The sequence below is a fragment of the Lolium rigidum genome, chromosome 1 (genome assembly GCF_022539505.1).
Source record: "Lolium rigidum isolate FL_2022 chromosome 1, APGP_CSIRO_Lrig_0.1, whole genome shotgun sequence".
NCBI classification, from domain to species: Eukaryota; Viridiplantae; Streptophyta; class Magnoliopsida; order Poales; family Poaceae; genus Lolium; species Lolium rigidum.
Window position 1 is genome coordinate 334,790,720 of NC_061508.1, and position 20,216 is coordinate 334,810,935.

Sequence of the window (20,216 nt, forward strand, 5' to 3'; positions counted from 1 at the left end):
TACAGAAAAATTATATCCGGTGCACTACTTTGACATCGTGACAAAGATAATCTAAGAACCAAGGATTTACTACCATTATTAGATTTGACAAGTCTTAGTAAGTAGAATGCAACCTAATGGAACACACCACACGGCAGCAAATGAGGACAGCTAAGTTCTTACTGAAATGGAAGAAATTAAGACATGTAAGTTTCCTATTCTTTCCTTTCTCTTTATACAATCCTCTTGTATACTTGTAAAAAATGCAGAAAAATAAATACATGCAACAGAATGCTATTTTCTCCCATAAAAATAAAATTACACCAACTCTGAATTTGTCGTCTCTAGTTTCATTATTTGCTTCTTCTGTTTACCTCAAAACATCTGACCCGAAAGGCTTCATGGGACAAGTAGACAAAAGCTTCCGTTCAACATAATGTCAAACAACATTATTTGGTCCATATGAAATCACTTGTAAAAGAGAGACGGGTTTCGTTGGGTGCAGAAATCGGCAAGTTCTTAGGCGAGACAAAACATTCCAAGTGCAATACACAAAGACCAGAATTACCCAAAAGATTGCTGGCAAACTGCCTGAGGTGTGTGCATGTTTCGGTGAGTGGATTATAGATTTGTAGTGTCGGAGTTGCCTTCAACCTATTGCAGGTGTAGAAGAGCAACTTTTGGCCATGAGGCATGATAGCCAAAGGCCCCAAAGAATCGATGGATGGAGCCATCGGTATCGTGTACACCTTGGCCCATGTGCCTTTGCCGGAATCAGTGAGGATCCATATGAGGCATCCATTCGTTAAGCTCCATCAACCGCCAGACGCTGCCGGCTTTAGGGAGGACTGAGGTGGTGGCAGATAGGAGTAACGGGTCTGCGCGACTTTTGTGCGCGGCAAGGACTGAGGTGGTGGTGATGAGTGAGCGCCATCCTCTAAACACGCACCGGAATCTGCACGCCGTCTTCACCGGCACGCATGACAGTATTTCGGAGATCACATCGTTAGGTAACGATGGGAGCATCCTCGGACCTCAGCGACGCGATGGTACCAGAAACAGCGGCAAGTTTCTGACAGCAAGAGAAAGAGAAGTATGGCATTATCTTTGCGAAAAGTCATATTGGATCCTGGGCACCAGTGCTCTTGCCGGATTAAAAAATTCGAAAATTATATGTATATGTTTAAAAAAAATATGTAACAAAATTCTAAAAGTACCTAATGATGTACCCCACTAACCTACAAAATCTCAATTTCAAATGTTTTGTTTTTTGACCTATGCAAAAATGACAAAATATGTTTTCTTTTTGTAGATTTGAATCAGTATACTCAGATCTATGCATTTGTTATTTTTGTGCAGCCTAAAATACACATTATTTTCAGTTGAAAATTTACACGATTGTGGGATACAATACCGGCTACATTATGATTTATTTTCAGATTTTTATGAAGCTTAGAAATATGTTTTTTAATTTATTTTTCGAAGTGAGATCACTGGTGCTCATGTGCACCAAATCTCCGACCGGTCAAAGCCTCTCGTGTGGCCATCTGACGATACTTAAGCATAGACAGCCGGCTGCAACGGATGCAGTCCTAAAAGGATTCCGATTCCTAGCATATACGTAGTCCTGAACCGTACCCAATTTGTTCTCCACAATTGAAACGGACTGTAGGGTCGCAGCCTCGCAGGTTGTCTCTACTGAAATCAAATATGTAGACGGACTTTTTCTATTGATCTGTAAAATCGGGAGCGGTAGACTCGAGTGCAAGACGGAAAAATCAGGATCTGCTCTCGGCATCACAGGCCCACAGATATGCACGTCATTGTTATTTTTTTAGGGACCTTTTTTTTGGGGGGGGTTTAGGAACCAAGAACCAACATAGACAGAGCAGCATGACAGAGGTCACCTTCGGGGACGGCCAGATGCTGTCGGAGTATGTCGGCTTCCGAGAGATATGGCAATGTTCCCAGTTCAGACTTCACCAGTTTTTTCTTTATAGAAACGACTCCAGACCGTTGTATCGTAGTGCTATCAGTTTGTCGCTGCATATGGATCATCTATTGAAAATGCTTTTCTTCACTTTGTTTTGTGAAAGATTGATTTTTGCGCAAACCTACGCCTTCACCGATTTATGTGACGGCGAGTGCTCCTGTGCTTTCCCAGAACTTTCTTTGCACGAATTCCGAAGCAAGCAGATGGCCACGATTAAGGGTGCTAATCCCCCTGATTTGTGAAAGTGACGTCACCCTAACCTCACGTCTGAATCCCCCATTGCGTCCAAACCCAGACCCATCTCGGCCCGTTGGCCCGGCAGTTCCCTTCGGACAGTTTCCCCTTCATGTCACGAGGAGGCCGGCGCCGCCGTTTCTCTCCGCCGCGCAACCACGCCGGCGACCTCCAGAGTAGACGGTTGCCGGGCGGCGCGGCGCCGGTCGTGCAGCGCTCGAGTAGACAGTTGCCGGGCGGGGCTCGAGTAGACGGTCGCGTGGGGCGCTGGTCGTGCAGCGGAGGCGTCGGAGAGGAGGTCGTGCGGCGGATCGCTGGATGAAGATCCCGGACGATAGCGACGGCGGCAGGAGCTGGCCGCGCGCGTAGCGGCGGGTCGTGGAGGTCGCCCCAAGTGAGAGCAGCAGTTCGCGGGATGCCGCTCGAGAAGAAGCTCGCCCAGGCGATGAGCGCTGGCGGAGGCAGAACCGGGCAGCGGCGTTAGAGGCAGAGCTCGACGCTGTGCGCGGACCGAGCGGTCGGGCTACAGAACGGCCAGGCGAGGGGAGGGATCGTGACTTTTTTTTTTCTTGAGAATTGGAGGGATCGTGACTGGGTACGGGTACATCGTGGCCTCGACCAGGGGCTGGGCGGGGCGGGCTAACGGGCCGAGCTGGACCTGGGCGCAGGAGGATTTGTGCGGGAGAGAAGTGCTCCTGTGACGTCACTTCTATTAATTTAGGAAACCCAGGTGGGATTAGCTCCCTTAATCACAGCCATCCGTCTGCTTTGGAATTCGTGCAAACAAAAGTTGGAAAGCACAGGAGCACTTTTCTCATAAAACAACACCAGTGCAATCGCTTCAGGTTACTGGACAGTGCATGAATCAGTTTACATTACTTAACCAATTAAGTGTCTGAAAAAAGTTGAGGTGCATGAAAAAAATATAAATACATGTAGAAAATATTAATGTTTTCTGGTAAAAAAAAACAAAGTTACACCAAAAGTTTCGGAATTTGTCATCTCTAGCTCTGTTATCTCCATCTTCTGGTTGCTCGAAACATCCCACCAAAAAGATGGCACAAGGCAAGGAAATAAAAGCTTCCAGAAATAATGTCAAACATCATCATTTCATCCATACGGTGAATCTGTCGGCGCAACCAATGGCCAGATGTTAACCGAGACAACACGCTTGGCGAAGAAATCGGCAAGATCTTAGGCGAAACAAAACTTTCCAAGTGCAATACACAAAGACCAGCGTTGCCCAATAGATTACTCGCGAACTTCGTGAGGTGAGTGCATGTCCCGGTGAGTGGATCGTAGACTTGTAGTGTCCGAGTTGCATTGACCCTATTGTACGTGTAGAAGAGCAACTTTCTACCATCACGCATGACCGTCAATGGCCTAAACAAATCGAAAATTGGATCCATAGGTATCGTGTACACATTGACCCAGGTGCCTTTGGACGAATCAGTCAGGGTCCATATGAAGCATTGGTTTATTGAGCTCCGCCGAACCATGCATAGGGCGTTATTGAGACTGACCATACATTTATACTCATGTAGTTTGTCACCAGATATTATCGTTGGACCTTTGATGCAAACCTTCCATTCTTCACTTTCAAGATCAAAACCGAACACATAGTCCTCGTCCACCCGCGGTATCGCGACCTCATATAAGAAGTGCATGACACCGTTGACTGTTACCGCGGAGCCAAGATTATAGCCGTTAGTGGGTAGGGGGGGAGTTGGAGGAGATTTCACCTGCCTCCACTTGGCGCCATCTTCTAATGTGAGAACCTTACAAGGATCATATTTGTTCATGAGGCAGACTACCTTGTACTTGCGAGATGGAACGGCACAACCGACGTTGAGGCTGCAGAACAATTCATGGTTCAACTCAGCAGAGGTCCTCACCACATTCAAAGTGGCCAGATCTATCACGCTGACATCATAGTCGGCGATGCAGACGCAGACAGGGCCGTGTGAGCTGTACTTGATCGTCCAAAAACCTGGCTTCTCGATCACTCGTACGATGTTGCCGTCTATGTCCATCAACCGCAAGGTGCTGTTGAATTCAGGGGGCGAGGAGGTGGTGACTGACAGGAGTAGCGGCTCCACGCGGCTTTTGTGCGTGGTGAGGAACGCCGGGCTGGAGATGAGAGCGCGCCACCCTCTGGACACACAGCGGAGTCTGGACGCAGGCTTCACCGGCACCCATGAGAGTATTTCGAAGATGACATCGTCTGGCAAAGACGGCAGCATGGTCCCCGATGCGATGGTAGCAGAAACCATTGCTTCACCTGCAAGTTTCAGAGAGGAGGAGGAGAAAGAGAAATATTGCTTTGACATTGGTCATGCATAGCATAGATCGTACGTGTAGCATCTGCTCGCTATTTATTGAGCAAAAACCTTCATGTTTCTGAGAGGGGGGGAAAGAGAAATATTGCTTTGGCATTGGCCAAAGCATCATATGGCATCTGCTCCATATTTAAGCATATAGAGCTGGCCACAACGGAGCAGACCTTGAAAAGAATTCTGATTCCAAACTATGTTTCCCCGATTTGGAAAGAGAATGTACGGTGGTTTGCCGTTGAAAGATATCTCGTATGGTAACAGAAACAGAAATCAAAGACGGTCTTTTCCTATGATTGGTAAACGAACCGGTACCATATACCCTCACGTTCATAAGCTGTTCGGCATCACAGGCTTACAAATCGACGGCATTGCAATAGTTTTAGAAACCCAAGAATCAACCGACAAAGCAACATGTCACTAAACTGTCTTGGTGATCAGGCAAAAGAGAACATGATGGAGTATAGCCAAATTTGTCAGGCCGGCAACTCAACATAGTCACATAATCTGAAATCACTATAATGTCATGGCTTCTCATTATTGTGGTTTATTTTTCTATGTACAAATATTGCTCCAATCTATACGTGCAGATAGAAAAGGAAGAAAAGAACTAAGGTGTGTTTACGACTTTAAAGCGTCCAGCCGAAAATCTAAGGCTTCCTCAATTAAAAAGATTTTCATGCCTAGTAAAAAGGCTATTTTTTCCAAACTATTTGCATGTTTCCGAATAGCGGCAGAGGTTTTTGTGATTTGGCCTAAACACTTACATTTTGTTGATTGTGTCCGGGCCGGAGCATAATTTGGATTTCTTGGCTTCTTCGGAAACGGGTAGACGAGATTTTTCGGCAAGTCTTCTAAACCGCCTTTCACTCGCCGGCCGCCCCTCCATCCAACCTGCCCGGACCTGGACGCGCCGGCGCCCGACTGCGGGTGCTTGACCTGCCCGTTCTTGGCTGAGGGATACGACGGGGAATTAAGCAGAGGAGGCGCTCCGGCAGGTGGCGTCACTCCTGCCCCTGCTCGACCTTGGGGAGGTCCACGGCAGATGTGCCTACGGCCGGAATTTGGCCAGACTCCGGCAATCTAGTCGCGGAAGTTGTTGGTGTGAGCTGAAACTTCCGTCCCACGAAAACTCGATCCGGAGTATATACCGTACTCGGTTTGGCCACCCAGCCATCGAATTTAGAGGTCGGCGTGATTTTTAAGGCCCCCTATACACAAGTAGAAAATGGGTCTTTTATTTGGGCCGCAAGGAGCATCAGTCTCGGCCATGATTTGAATCGGGACCATTGTTAGCACTAGTCCTGGTTATAACGGATAGGACGTGCGGCCACCTCTAGTCCCAGTTCGATCGGGACCTTTAGTCCTGGTTGATGATACCAACCGGGACTAATGGAGCTGCGGCAGGCCGCGAGCACCTTTAGTCTCGGTTGGACTCATCAACCGGGACTAAAGGTTCATCTTTATATATACCTCAACCCTGCCCAAGCTTGTGAGGCACCCTTAGATTTTTTCCTATATGCAGGAGAGATGTTCGATGAAATGGCTCAAAGCATGTTACCACTTGAGTTCACACGAAACAAATATGATATGAAGTGACCGAGCCACACGTAAGCTTTCTCCTCCTTTTTTTCCTTCTCGATCGAAGTTAACAACTTTATCCTTTCATCCGTCATTGATAAAATGCATGTGTCGATGTACATCGCTTCACTATTCATGATGTTATGTAATGGTTTTTGATGTACTTAATTATATAATGCAGATGAGCCGGTAATGGAAGTACGTTGACCGATGCCATGACGAGTTCATTAAGGGCCTGAAAAGTTTTCTCCGTGTGGCCGTGAAAAACAAACGGGAAGGTTTTATGTGTTGTCCACGTGTTGTCTATCAGAATAAGAAGTATTACTCTTCCTTGTACGCCCTTCACACCCACCTGCTTCAGTCGGGTTTCATGCCCAACTATAATTGTTGGACCAAGCACGGAGAAAGAGGGGTTATGATGGAAGAAAATGAAGAAGAAGAGGATGATGACACCTAGCGTAGTTCTCTAAATACGGTGATACTGCAAACGGGGAAGCAGAAGATCATGAGGCATCAGATGAGTCTATTGATGATCTTGGTTGGGACATTACTGAAGCAAAGAGAGACTACGAAACTGAAAAGGAGAGGTTGAAGTTTGAGCAGACGTTAGAGGATCACAACAAATTGTTGTACCCAACTTGCGAACATGGCCAGAAAAAGCTAGGTTGCACACTGGAATTGTTGCAATGGAAGGCAAAGAACGGTGTGACTGACTCGGGATTTGAAAAGTTGCTGAAAATAATGAAAAGGCAACTTCCAAGGGGTAACTAATTTCCCACCAGTACGTATGAAGCGAAGAAGGTTGTGTACCCTCTAGGATTAGACGCGGAGAAGATACATGTATGCATTAATAACTGCATCCTCTACCGTAGTGAGGAGCACGAGAATTTGGATGCGTGCCCAGTATACACTGCATTGCGGTATAAGATCAGATGAGATGAACCTGGTGATGTTGAGGGCGAGCGCCCAAGGAAGAGGGTTCCTGTCAAGGTGATGTGGTATGCTCCTATAATACCACAGTTGAATCGTTTATTCAGAAACAAAGATCATGCGAGGTTGTTGCGATGGCGCAGAGAAGACCGTAAGAAAGACGAGATGTTGAGACACCCCGCTGATAGGTCACAGTGGAGAAAAATCGAGGGAGTGTTCCCGGACTTTGCAGATGACGCAAGGAACTTAAGGTTTGGTCTAATTATAGATGGAATGAATCTTTTCGGGGAGCAAAGCTGCAGTCATAGCATGTGACCTGTAACTCTATGTACCTATAATCTTCCTTGGTTGTGCATGAAGCGAAAGTTCATTATGATGCCAGTGCTCATCTAAGGCCCGAAGCAACCTGGCAATGACATTGATGTGTACCTATGACCATTAGTTAGTTGGTCTCCCTCCCATCCAAACTCCAAAGGGCACCGCCAGTGGAGAACCACAATGAGTGAGAGAGAGAGCCCTCCTCTCCCCTCCCCTCCTATCGCGCCTTGGTCACTCCCTGCCGAGGCGGCCACCTCCTCCACCAATAGCCCTCCTCTCCCCAACCACAGCCCCTCCAACCTCAACGCTGGAGACCTCAAGGATGGCCTGCGAGCAGCCCCGGTCGGCCTGGCGCTGCTGTTCGGCTCCATCACGCCGGATCTGGTGGCAGGATCCGTCAAAGCGGGCGGATCGAGGAAGTTTGACTCTGCACCGGCCATCTCCTTGCCCGCAGCGGCGCCCCCACGCGGATCTGCACCAGACGCGGCCGCTCCACCTTCCCCTTCGAGCGCCTCGGCCAGCAAGCAGCTCCCTGGCGCGGCGCATTCATGGCTGATGGCGACCTCAGCAAGCGCTGGGTTGCCGTCCCAGTACTGTGCAGAGCAGGAGGCTATGCCCCCTCCGCCACCTATCAAGCCTGGAGTGGTGCCTACTCGCGTTGAGCTGCCTGGTAGGTTGCCGCCCCCGGCCGACGAGCTGCCTGCGGCTTCCAGGTTGAGATCCATTATTGTTGCCCCCCCCCCCCAATTTCTGTGCGAATCCGGGAAAACAGGATTTCAAGGCCAAAGAGGAGGTTTGGCAAGAGGTGCGCCCGAGGCGGTGGTGGAGGAGAGTTACTCCTTCCGCTTCGGGAGGAGCTGCAGCTGGCCGGAGGCAGAAGGAGCGCGGGCATCCACCACCCCCTTGGTTTAAAGATGCGTGCTTCCGCTGCCTCTCCCCGTGCCACTTCGTCCGCCACTGCGACGGCAAGGTCAGGTGTCTCCAGTGCAAGCGCACCGGCCACATCGCCCGCTCCTGCCCTGACAAAGCCGCCGCCGCACGCTCAAGACCGCAAGAGTCGGCTCCGGCCAGACAGCCGCCGGCGCCGCCGGAGTCGCGGCCCAGCTGCGCTTTGGAAGGCAGGCCCTCCTTCCGCTCGACCCTACTGCCAAGCGGCAACATGGGCTCTGAGCCGGGCAACCCCTCAAGGAGGCCAATGGAGGAGTTCAGCTCCTCCACCAGCACGCCGGCGATGGAGGCCGCGGCCTACGAGATGCGCCGCACGCATCTGACCATCCTCATCTCCGACTCCAAGACCAACATCAGCACAAGCTCATCTCTCCGTGCCAAAGCGCCTTCATCACAGGACGAAGCATCCAGGACAACTTCCTTTATGTCCAAAACCTGGCAAAGCACCTCCATAAAAGAAAGACCCCTGCTCTGCTCCTCAAGCTTGACATTGCCAAGGCTTTTGACACTGTCTCTTGGCAGTATCTTCTGGATATGCTGCACGCCAGGGGTTTCCCACCAAGGTTTCGAGACTGGATTGCCCTGCTCTTCAGATCAGCATCTTCACAAGTTCTCATCAATGGACTCCCTTTCACCTTTCCTGTTCGACCTGGCCATGGAACCACTTCACCGACTGCTGGAGATCGCCACAGATGAAGGATTGCTCTCCAAGATAAAGGGGAAACAATGCTCTTTCAGGGCCTCCTTGTATGCGGATGATGTGGCACTGTTCATCAACCCCTCTCAGGAGGACATTCTGGGGACTCGCACAGTCTTTGGAAGCCTTTGGGAGTGCAACTGGTTTAATCACCAATCTAACCAAAAGCTCAGTCACCCCGATTTGCTGCAACAACATCGATCTCCATGACCTACTTAATGGCATGGGTGTACCGGTGGTGCAATTCCCTTGCATCTACCTCGGCATGCCGCTCTCCATCAAGAAGTTGACCAAGTCTGACTGGCAGATGCTTTTGGACAAAGTGGACCGTTACCTTGCCACCTGGAAAGCAAGGCTAATGAGTAAAGCTGGACGCTTGGAAATGCTCAACTCTGTCCTTACATCTCTAGCCGTGTACCTGATGACAATCAATGACATGCCAGCATGGGTGCGAACAGAATTCGACAGACGTCGAAGAGCTTGGCTCTGGGCCGGGGAAGCTACTTGCAATGGTGGCAAATGCAGAGTTAATTGGCGACAGGTTTGCAGGCCAAAAGCTTTGGGTGGGCTTGGGGTTCACTGCATTAAAGCCTTCGGTACCGCCTTGAGGCTACGATGGTTATGGCACAAATGGAAGAACCCATCAAGGCCTTGGGCACACATGCCCATTAACGCAAGCAAAAATGAGAAGGAGCTTTTCTCTGCCGCGACTAAAATCACCATTGGAAATGGAAAAACTGCCACCTTTTGGACGGATAGATGGCTTAAAGACCAAGCACCTTGCTCCATCGCACCTGACATCTTCAAGATCTCCGTCAGAAAAAGCAGAACCGTTCATGAAGCATTACAAAACAACAAATGGCTGCAGGACCTGCGTTTCCAACTTTCCATTGATCATCTTCCGCAACTTCTTTGCCTTGCTCAGCTTCTAGAGGAGGTGACTCTATCTGACGAAACAGATGAGATCTCTTGGCGGTTTGATACAAAGGGATCCTATACTGCTGGATCCGCATACAAGATTCAGTTCCTAGGAGCGACAAACACAAACTTCAAAAAGGTCGTTTGGTCGGGCTGGGCACCAGCTAGGTGCAAATTCTTCATTTGGACTCTAATGCTAAACAAAGTGTTAACCGCGGATGCTCTGCTGCGACGCCAGTGGGAGAATGAGTACTTTTGCCCACTATGCCGCAGGAATTTGGAAACCCCAACTCACCTTTTCACTGAGTGCACCTATACCATCGAGATTTGGACAGAAATGGCGGCACGTCTAAATTTGAGTGCAATTCAACCCTGCAACTGGATAGGCAAAGACATGACAATACAAGAGTGGTTCACAAACACTGTGGGTAAACATCCCAAAAGCGAAAGAAAGGAGATTTTTCCTGCAGCAAACTTGATCTGTTGGGAACTTTGGAAGGAACGAAATAGAAGAATCTTCAAAAAAAAAGAGCAGGAGGCGGTCGGTTTGATTGGCAAGATTATGGATGAGGCCAGGGCATGGAAGCAAGCTGGAGCTCCAATCCCACTTGTTGACCAGGCTAGTGGGGCCCCTTTTGATCCGGGTTAAGTTGGTTAAGTTGTTTCGTCCCTTTGCCTTTCCTTCTTTTTCTTCTCTCCGCTTTTTGCTCTTCGTGTCCGTGCTGTTTCGGGCCGGGTCACCTTTTTGTATGCTTTGCCTTCTATTGCAATGAAAACAGCAGCTCTCCTGCTGACATTCAAAAAAAAATGACCATTAGTTGAAGAAATTTTATAGTTGTGGGGAAAAAAGGTGTACGTGTGTGGGATGAGCATAAACATGAGCCATTTGACCTACGAGCATTGCTTTTCGTAACCATCAATGATTAGTCTGATCTTAGCACCCTTTCAGGATGGACAAACATGGAATACAGTGCATGCATACACTATTTAGATGAGACTAATAGTATATATTTGGATAAATCTAAAAAGGTTTTATACCTTGGGCATCGTCGACTTCTTCCGAAGAATCATGTTGTAAGAAAGAAAGATAAGCATTTCAAAGGTGAGGTAGATCAGTGGAACAAGCCTATCCGCCGTATTGGTGATGATGTATTTTGTATGGTTAAGGATCTAGAAGTAATCTTTGGAAAAGGTTATGGCGGACAATCTGTTACGAATGACGCTGCCGGACACGTGCCCATTGAAAGAAGAAATCTATATTTTGGGAGCTACCCTATTAGAAAGTACTAGAGGTCTGCTCTTCAATCGACGTGATGCGTGTGATGAAAAATCTTTGCGTGAGCCTGCTAGGCTTCCTAGACGTGTATGGGAAGACAAAATATACACCGGAAGCACGACAGGACCGACAATGTATGAAAGCACAAGACGACATGCATCCGGAGAACAATGTGGATAAAGGACTTCATTACTCCACCAACACTCTTACCAAAGCATAGAAGGAAATATTTTTTGAATGCCCTAGCAGTATCAAGGTCTTGTCTGGCTTCTCATCGAATATAAAGGGAACAATAAATATGGCAGAGAAAAAGTTCCAAAACCTAAATTCTCATGACTGCGACGTGATTATGACGTAATTGCTTCTGGTTGCATTGAGGGGGCTTCTACCGGAAATTGTTCGAGTACCCATTGTGAAGTTATGTGCATTCCTCAATGCAATTTCTCATAAGGTAATCGATCCAGAAAGTCTACCAAGGTTACAGAATGATGTGGTCCAATGTCTTGTCAGTTTCGAGCTGGTGTTCCCACCATCCTTCTTCAATATGATGATGCACCTCCTGGTTCACCTAGTCGAAGATATTAAAGTTCTTGGTCCTGTATTTCTACACAATATGTTCCCTTTCGAGAGGTTCATGAGAGTTTTAAAGAAATATGTTCATAACCATGCTAGTACATAAGGAACAACCTCCAAGGGCTATGGAACAAAGGAGGTCATTGAGTTCTTTGTTGACTTTATTCCTGACCTTAAGCCGATTGGTTTTTCTGAATTGCGACATGAGGGCAGACTGAGTGGAAAAGGCACGCTAGGAAAAAAATCAATGATAAGTATCGACATACATTCTTTCAATCAAGCACTAAATAGTTCTACAAAGTTCCACCTTGGTGGCTCCGTATATCAAGGAACACAAGGATATTGTACGCTCCGAAAACCCGGGCCAGTTTAACGATTGGATTATACGTGAACCTATGTCGAATTTCGCTGGTTGGTTGCAAGCACATCTCATGAATGACAGCACTGTTGGAGATCAGTTGTACATGTTGGCTAGGACACCATCTTCGACTATATTGAATTTTCAAGGGTACGAGATAAATGGAAATACATTTTACACGATTGCCCAAGATAAAAAGAGCACCAACCAAAACAGTGGTGTCCGCATGGATGCAACAAACGACAATGGTCAAAAGGACATGTATTACAGATACATAGAGGAGATATGGGAACTTGACTATGGACACTCTTTTAAGGTCCCTTTGTTTCTGTGTAAATGGGTCAAGCTGACAAGAGGCGGGGTTCAGGCAGACAAATGTACAGAACGACAACACTGGATCTCAACAATCTTGAGTACAAATAAGAATCATTCGTCGAAATCGACGAATCGGGACCGTCGTCCCTGCCTCTGGTCATCACGGTCGTCGGTGATTCCAGCCTTCCCCCGCCATCCTGTTGAGCCCCTGGTCCTCCTGGAACCTTCCTCCTTCCCTCTCTTGCCCTGGACCGCCCCCGCGCCGTGGACCGCCGCCGTCGGACGTCGTGGTCATCATCACTCCGGTGGCCACTAAATGGTGGCACCGCCACCAAGACGCTCGCCATTCTCGAGCGCGTTCGACGCAACCTTCTGCGCAGTCGCGGGAGTAGCACCGCCGCTGTGAGGTCGCCGGTGTGTACCGCCGGCTTTGACCACCGGCCTTTTTTTGTATTTCCTATAAATAATAAAATAGAAATAGGATTATTTAGGATTATTTCTTAGAAAATTGGATTTTGTTACAAAATATAAATAGAATAGAAATATTATGTTAGGATTATTGTGAGGATCATAAATAGAATAAAAATATTTTATTAGGAATATTTTTAGGATAAATAGAATAGAAATATTATGTTAGGATTACTGTTAGGATAAATAGAATAGAAATATTATGTCAGGATAAATAGAATAGAAATATTATTTTAGGATTATTGTTACGATAAATAGAATAGAGATATTATGTTAGGATTATTGTTAGGACAAATATAATAGAAATATTATGTTATGATTTTGTTAGGATAAATAGAATAGAAAATATTATTTTAGGATTATTGTTAGGATAAATAGAATAGAAATATTATGTTAGGATTTTGTTAGTATAAATGGAATAGAAATATTATGTTAGGATTATTGTTAGAAATAATATGTTAGCATTTTGTTAGAAATACAAATATTATGTTAGGATTTTTTATGGTAGGATTTTCTTTGAAAATAGAAAGTAGAAGTACTATTATTGTTATGCCTTGATTTTGTTATAAATAGAGAATGATAAGTTAGGATTTTGATAGAAATAAAAATAGAAATAGAAAATATTGTGTTAGGAGAATGATATGTTAGGGTTTTGTTCTTTGGACATTGAAATAGAAAATGTTATGTTATTATTGCTCCTTGTGTATAATAAGTTTTGCAACTAAATTATTTTATATTTATTTTGTATTAATTGAGCTATGGACAGTGGCAGAGACTGTGGAGCGGAACTATTCGATATCATACACGGGGGTGAAGCACATGACAGTGGAGGAGACAACATTGGAATAGACGACTGTGGAGGAGACGACATTGGAGCAGAAGACGGCTCATAATTTTTAAATGTTGTCGGTGAGGGAATGGAGATAGAAGCAAGAGACGACTCACATAATGTTGGACCCTTAACAAAGTACGGTGAGGTATATGAAGCCTCTGGTGATCCAGCTCAATCTAGGTGCATTTCTTGATTTGTATGTATTAACGAATGTTTCTTCTTTTAGACCTCCACATCGAGCCTATCTTCTAGAAAGAAACGAGGTGCAGCCAAAGGGATAGCCGATAATGTGCATCTTCGAATTGAATTAGTCTCTCTACTTGTTGAACCGTTGCTTCCCACCGCGACCGCAAATGCATTTGTAAGTCAATGTGGAGTTATTGTTAGGGACAAGATCCCGATCACTATTCGAGAATGGAATAAGCCAGCAAAGGAAGATGTATTTAGTTTTGTACACGACAGATCCAAAGAAGACCTTTGGGAATCGCTAACATCACATTTCACCCTATCAGTCTTCGAGACTGAAGCGCTCACAGAAGCCATGAGGTTGAAAGTCAAGGAGTGGGCTCTTATGAAGATGGCCACCCAATTACAGACCTTCAAGAAAAGATTATATAAGATTATGTCAAAGAAAAAAGTTCAGAATTCACTAGACCACTAGAGAAGCAACGGGGTCACTGGGACGTATTTTTGAAGTACAAGGAATCAGAAGAAACTAAGGATAGGTCAGCAAAGAATAAGAAAAATGTTGCGAAAAAGATACTTCACCATAAGCTAGGGACATGTGGCTACAAGACTGACATTCCTAATTGGGATGGAGTTGAGGCTACCATGCGCGTTGAAGGGCAATCCAGCTACAGATGGTTGGTTCGAGAGGTTAAGAAATTTTCTACTTGCGCATGGGCCATTGTATGACCCGAAAACAGGGCATCTTATACATAATAATGAAACAATTGTTTTATCCTAAAAAAACCCTTGTTGAAGCAATCAAAGAGGTTTAGGAGGGGTCGTTCCATCCCTAGAGAGAGAACGACGAGTTGACAAAGGCCCTAAATAATAAGGAACACCCAGGACGAACACGAGGCTTTGGACCTTCTGTTCCGTGGAAGACTGGGTTTTCCGGGTAAGATGACACTTATAGAATCCATTCGAGATTAAAGAAGCAACAGGCAGACCGGTTGCACAAGTTAGAAAGGGATAACTGGGAAATGTATGACATGGTAAAGGAGTTACAACATCACGTGTGTCAGCAAGGGAAAATTATTCAGCTGCAGGGAGATCATGCGTTCGATAGTGCCGGTGACCCATCTCAGCTAAAAAGCAGTGTGGCTTCCATGGGAGCTCAGCCTGATGATGCATTGATGATGCACCCATGGATCGCTACCACATGGATGATATCAGGGAGAAGACAAATTATGAGCTACATCAGCCAATGAAGAACATATCAATGAGGGTGCTGGCCGACTTTGCTTTAGCTTGTGAACATGGAGCATGCTGGGATGGCCACTACTAGGAAAATGGCTATAGGTGGAGGCAAGTGGTGCCGGCGCACCACCTAAGAAACGCGCCGGTGGAAAGTGTTGCCGGCGCACCTGTTTTCAGCCGCGCCGGCGATGAGGGCCTATTGCCGGCGCACCTGCCGGAAAGACGCGCCGGGGAAAAAACTTGGCATGGCCGCGGTCGATTCGGGCCAGGCCCAAGAGTCATTGCCGGCGCACCAGAACAGGGGTGCGCCGGCGGAAAACGGGCTATTGCCGGCGCACCCCTGGGCTGGTGCGCCGGCAATGACTCTTGGGCCTGGCACAGGGGTGGTATAGCCGAAATAGCTATGTTACGCCGGCGCACCCGTGCCATGGTGCGCCGGCGGTAACTCAGGCGGTTATTTCTGCTCAACAACCACTCCCCCACTCTACTACCACTCCACTCCCCACACAAACCCGAGCCTTCTCCCAACCCGGCTCATTTTTGCCCATTTCTATCCCCAATTTCACCAATCTGACCAAACAAAATCATATTTTTTGAGCAAATCTTCCCTTCCTACATGCATCTCCCACATCCCCCTATGTAGATCTAGATCTAATATCCTGCATTGACCGCTCAATCTAGATCTAGATCTAGAAAGTCGGCTTCCATACGCCATTGTCGCGGCGCGTCGTCTCGATCTCATCGACGAATATATCAAACAAATAGGTGATTAATGAACAAATTAAGGAATGAAATCGACGTATGTTGGACATTTGAAGCAAAGCTAGCTCTCGTGTGTGGCATATATATATGTTGTGCTTGTGCTTGTGTGTGTGTTGGCGTTGAAAATGAGTTGCCAACGTTGCGCCGAAATGTTGATTCTTCAAGTTTCCGTTTCGGCACATTTCTGGCGGACCTATGTCCTACCGTGTAGGAAGGTCATGCCGAAATTTTCCGTGAAAACTACCGACGGATGCATGGTTCTAATCAATTATGTAATCTTACCATGCAGGCGATAATGGTTATCGAGATGAGTGAAAGCATCGTGATGAGATATCTGAAACACGCGATCATCGACATGTATGAAAATAACCGCACGGAGGTATTGTGTCCGTGCCGGAGATGCAAACGAGGGAAATGGTTTGACCCGTATTCAGGCAAATTGTAGGGGCACCTGCTCACTAATGGTTTCATGCATGGACACACTCAATGGATGAGTGATGATGGCGCGGAGGTCAATGGGGCGACGGCGTCAGGTGGTAATAATTGCCGGCAAGAAGGAGGGCATCATGATATTGATGACGATGAAGAGTTTGTCGCACAGGACGATAACCTTGACGACGACAATAACCTTGACGACGACAATAACCTTGACGGCGACGAAGAGGTGCCGCTAGCTTCGGTCGTGCGGGACCCTCATCTTCAAGATCCGCTTCTCGAAAAGACGAAAGGCGGCGCCAAGCGGAAATCAAAGCTTGAGCAACTCGAGATAGACTCGAATACTCCGTTGTACGACTCGGGTCGCGGGTTGGGGGAGTCTCGCTTGAGAGTAGCTCTCGATGTGCTGCGAGATGAAGGTGAAACACGGATGGACGGACACAAGCGTCGACGACCTCCGGAATACGTGAAAGATCTCCTTCCTGCCGGGAACACGTGTCCTGGAAGTCTAGCCGAGGCCAAGAGAATCACGTGCCCTCTCGACGTACCCCACGAAAAGTATCACGCCAGCATCAACGAGCTGTATCATGTATCGCAAGGAGCACATGGACAAGACCAAATGTCATGTGTGTGAAGCTGAACGGTACAAGAAAGGGAAGAAGAAAGCTCCTCGGAAAGTTGTGTGGTACTTCCCGCTCGCCCCCCGGCTTCAACGGTTCTACGCGGACCGCAAGGAGGCAAAGCTCATGCGGCGGCACGCGAGAAAGAAAGGAGGCGGTGTTGAATGATAAAGAGCGGATTGAGCACCCGGTGCTGACGCACCCTTCGGATGCAAGCCGGTGGAAAGCATTAGACAATGAATTCGGAAGTTTTGGGGCAGATCCCGAAACATCGGGTTGGGTGCGAGCACGGACGGATTCAATCCGTTCGGAAACCGAGCAGCACACACATAGCACATGGCCCGTGTTTGTATGGATCTACAACCTCCCGCCCTGGCTGTGCATGAAGAGGAAGTACATACGGATGAGCATGCTAATTCAAGGGCCGACACAGCCGAGGAAACGATATCAACATGTATCTTGAACTATTAAAGGAGGAGCTTGAAACGTTGTGGGCGGAGGAAGGGGTAGATACATGGGACGCCGTCGCGGAAGAACATTTCCCTTTGAGAGCCGCGTTGATCACGACGGTGCAGGACTACCTCGGATACGGTTACATTTCGTGCCAGGTGTGCCATGGACACAAGGCATGTGTTAGGTGCATGGAAGAGACGATGTTTTTGCAGCTTGGTAAGGATCCCGGCTCTTCGAAAACAGTTTACATGGGGCATCGAAGGTGGCTACAGAAGACTGACCCGCGGAGAAAGCGTGGAGATCTGTTCGATGGTACAAATGAACCCCGAGGACCTCCACGTAAGAAGAGCGGCGAAGAGATCGATACATTACCGAAAGGTACGAAGGAGTGCCTCTGCGCCGGGAAAGATTCGTCAAAAGCACTGGAGAGAAGAAGAAGAAAAAGGAAACGACGCCGCTCATTGGTGTATGGAAAAGGAGGTCCGTGTTTTGGGACTTGCCGTCTTCGGAAAATTCTCGATACACCTCCTCGCCTTGATGTCATGCATATTACAAAGAACGTGTGCGAGAGCTTGCTTGGCACTCTTCTCAACATGCCGGACCGGACCAAAGATGGGCCGAAAGCAAGACACGACACTGAAAGTTTTGGGCATCGGGGAAGAGCTTCGAGATCCCGGCGGCCCAAGAGGGACATTCGGAGGAGGAGGCGGACGGCGGTCAGAAGCGCAAAAGGATTAAGCAGCCAGACTATTACTGTCCCCCCTCCTGCTTCAATTTTAGTCCGGCCGAGGTCGATCAATTTTTCAATTGCCTTCTAGGAGTCAGAGTGCCCTTTGGTTACTCCGGGCTAATAGCGGATACATGGACCCCAAGAAACGAAACTTCGGCGGCATGAAGTCTCATGGCACGTCACGTGATGATGACGCGAGATTCTTCCGGTTTGCAATCGATGTCTACGTGTGCTTCTATTCTTGTAGACGGTGTTGGGCCTCCAAGAGCGAGAGGTTTGTAGAACAGCAGCAAGTTTCCTGTTGTGGGTATACTTTACGGGTATATCAACGACATGGCCTAGATCCGGCAAGCCCGGGTGGCCCATAGACGGTGATGGTGGCATGGGGCCCATCGGGCGGCCGGATTCGCTGTTGATCAAGAAGGATGAAGTCCAGCCCGGGAACACGGAGCCGGATCCTAGCCAGACCTACGAAGGAGGCCGGATCCGTGGAGGCCCATAAAGTATCCGGATCCGATGCGGCCATAAGGAAGGCGGATCCTTGACGTACACGGCAAGATATTGTACCGTAGTTAGGCAACTTGTATTCCGGCTAGGACTCTCCATGTAAACCCTAGATCCAGTGCGCCTTTATAAGCCGGATCACGGGAGCCCTAGAGGCACAACCACAACCATTGTAACAACGCGCAAGCGCCCGGATAATTCCGGACAAGCGGCAGTAGGCCCTGTCATCGTGCAGGTGTTCCGAAGCTGGGTAACTCGCGTACCACCGTCCCGTGTGCACTCCGCCCTATGGCCCCTACTTCTTCTCCCCCTCGTGAGGATCCCTCCTCCGAGGTATTGTCGATTAGGCAACGACGGTTGGCGCCCACCGTGGGGCTCGAGGGCGTACGGAGGCCGGAACCGGGAGGGCTCCGCCATGGGAAGCTACGACGACTCGGTCGGCTGTGGGGCGCGTGCTTTACGCCGGGAATTTTCCGATCGTCCCTCCGGACGAGTCCGGATTCCGGCTAGGTCAAACCCCGTCAAGCTCTCCATCGTCCCAATCGGCGGCATCCACATCTTCATCGGCGAGACCGTCGATTCCGACGGAAACGCATTCGGTAAGTAACGGCCGCGCGTCCGCCGCTGAGCTGGACCGCCGTCGCGAAGATCCGATCCGAGTCGCGAGGAGCTTCTTAAGGAAGATTCCGCCTTAGATCGGGAAAAATCAAAGCCCACCCAATCCGCCCACGAGCGGGAGAAAACGGTGGAAGACCAATGCGGATCCGCACGGGTCTCCCGGTGTTAGAGAAGCAAAGGTGTCACTTCGTGCACTTCTTGGCCCATACCGCGAGGAGACGCCCTCCACCGGGACGAGGCCGATCCTTTGCGAGGTTGAGGCACCCGGAAACAACGTAGCTCCGGATCTGCCGAGAAGCGGTCGGAGACGGCGACGCTCCGGGACAAGAGGAAGCCGGAAACCACGAGGAATCTATCCTCGGAAACTTGAGCCCAAATTCCGATGATGCCTCTTCAATAGGCACGAGAAGAATACAATCGCTTGACGAAGGAGCTCGCAATCGGGGAAGAAGATGACGGCGCTTCATCCATGAACACAGAAGAGTTCAACCGCAAGCTCGAAGAACTCGGAGGTAGTGAGCAAGCTGAAGTGGAATCCGCCCAGCCGATGCAGGTTCTTGCAACCGTGGCACCACTGGATCAGCCGGACACGGAAGACGAAGCCTCCAACTCCGACCCAGGATCATCCAACGTGCGGCCCCCCTTGGGACCACAACCGCACAGGGGTGTCCTGTCTCCAGAAGAAATAGTCGAGCAAGCACGCATGGATCTAGTCGCGCGATCCGATATTCTCAACAAGCCAATAACTCCGGAAGAGGCTGCGAGACCCGGAGGCCTTGGAAGCCAAACGGCAGGAGATGCTGGCAACAGCTCAGAAGTTCGCCAGGACTGCAGCCGCAATGGCGGAGGAAAGAACCTTGGCTGCAAATTTTGTGGACTACTCCCTAAAAAAGGATCGCAAAGTCGACGAGATGAT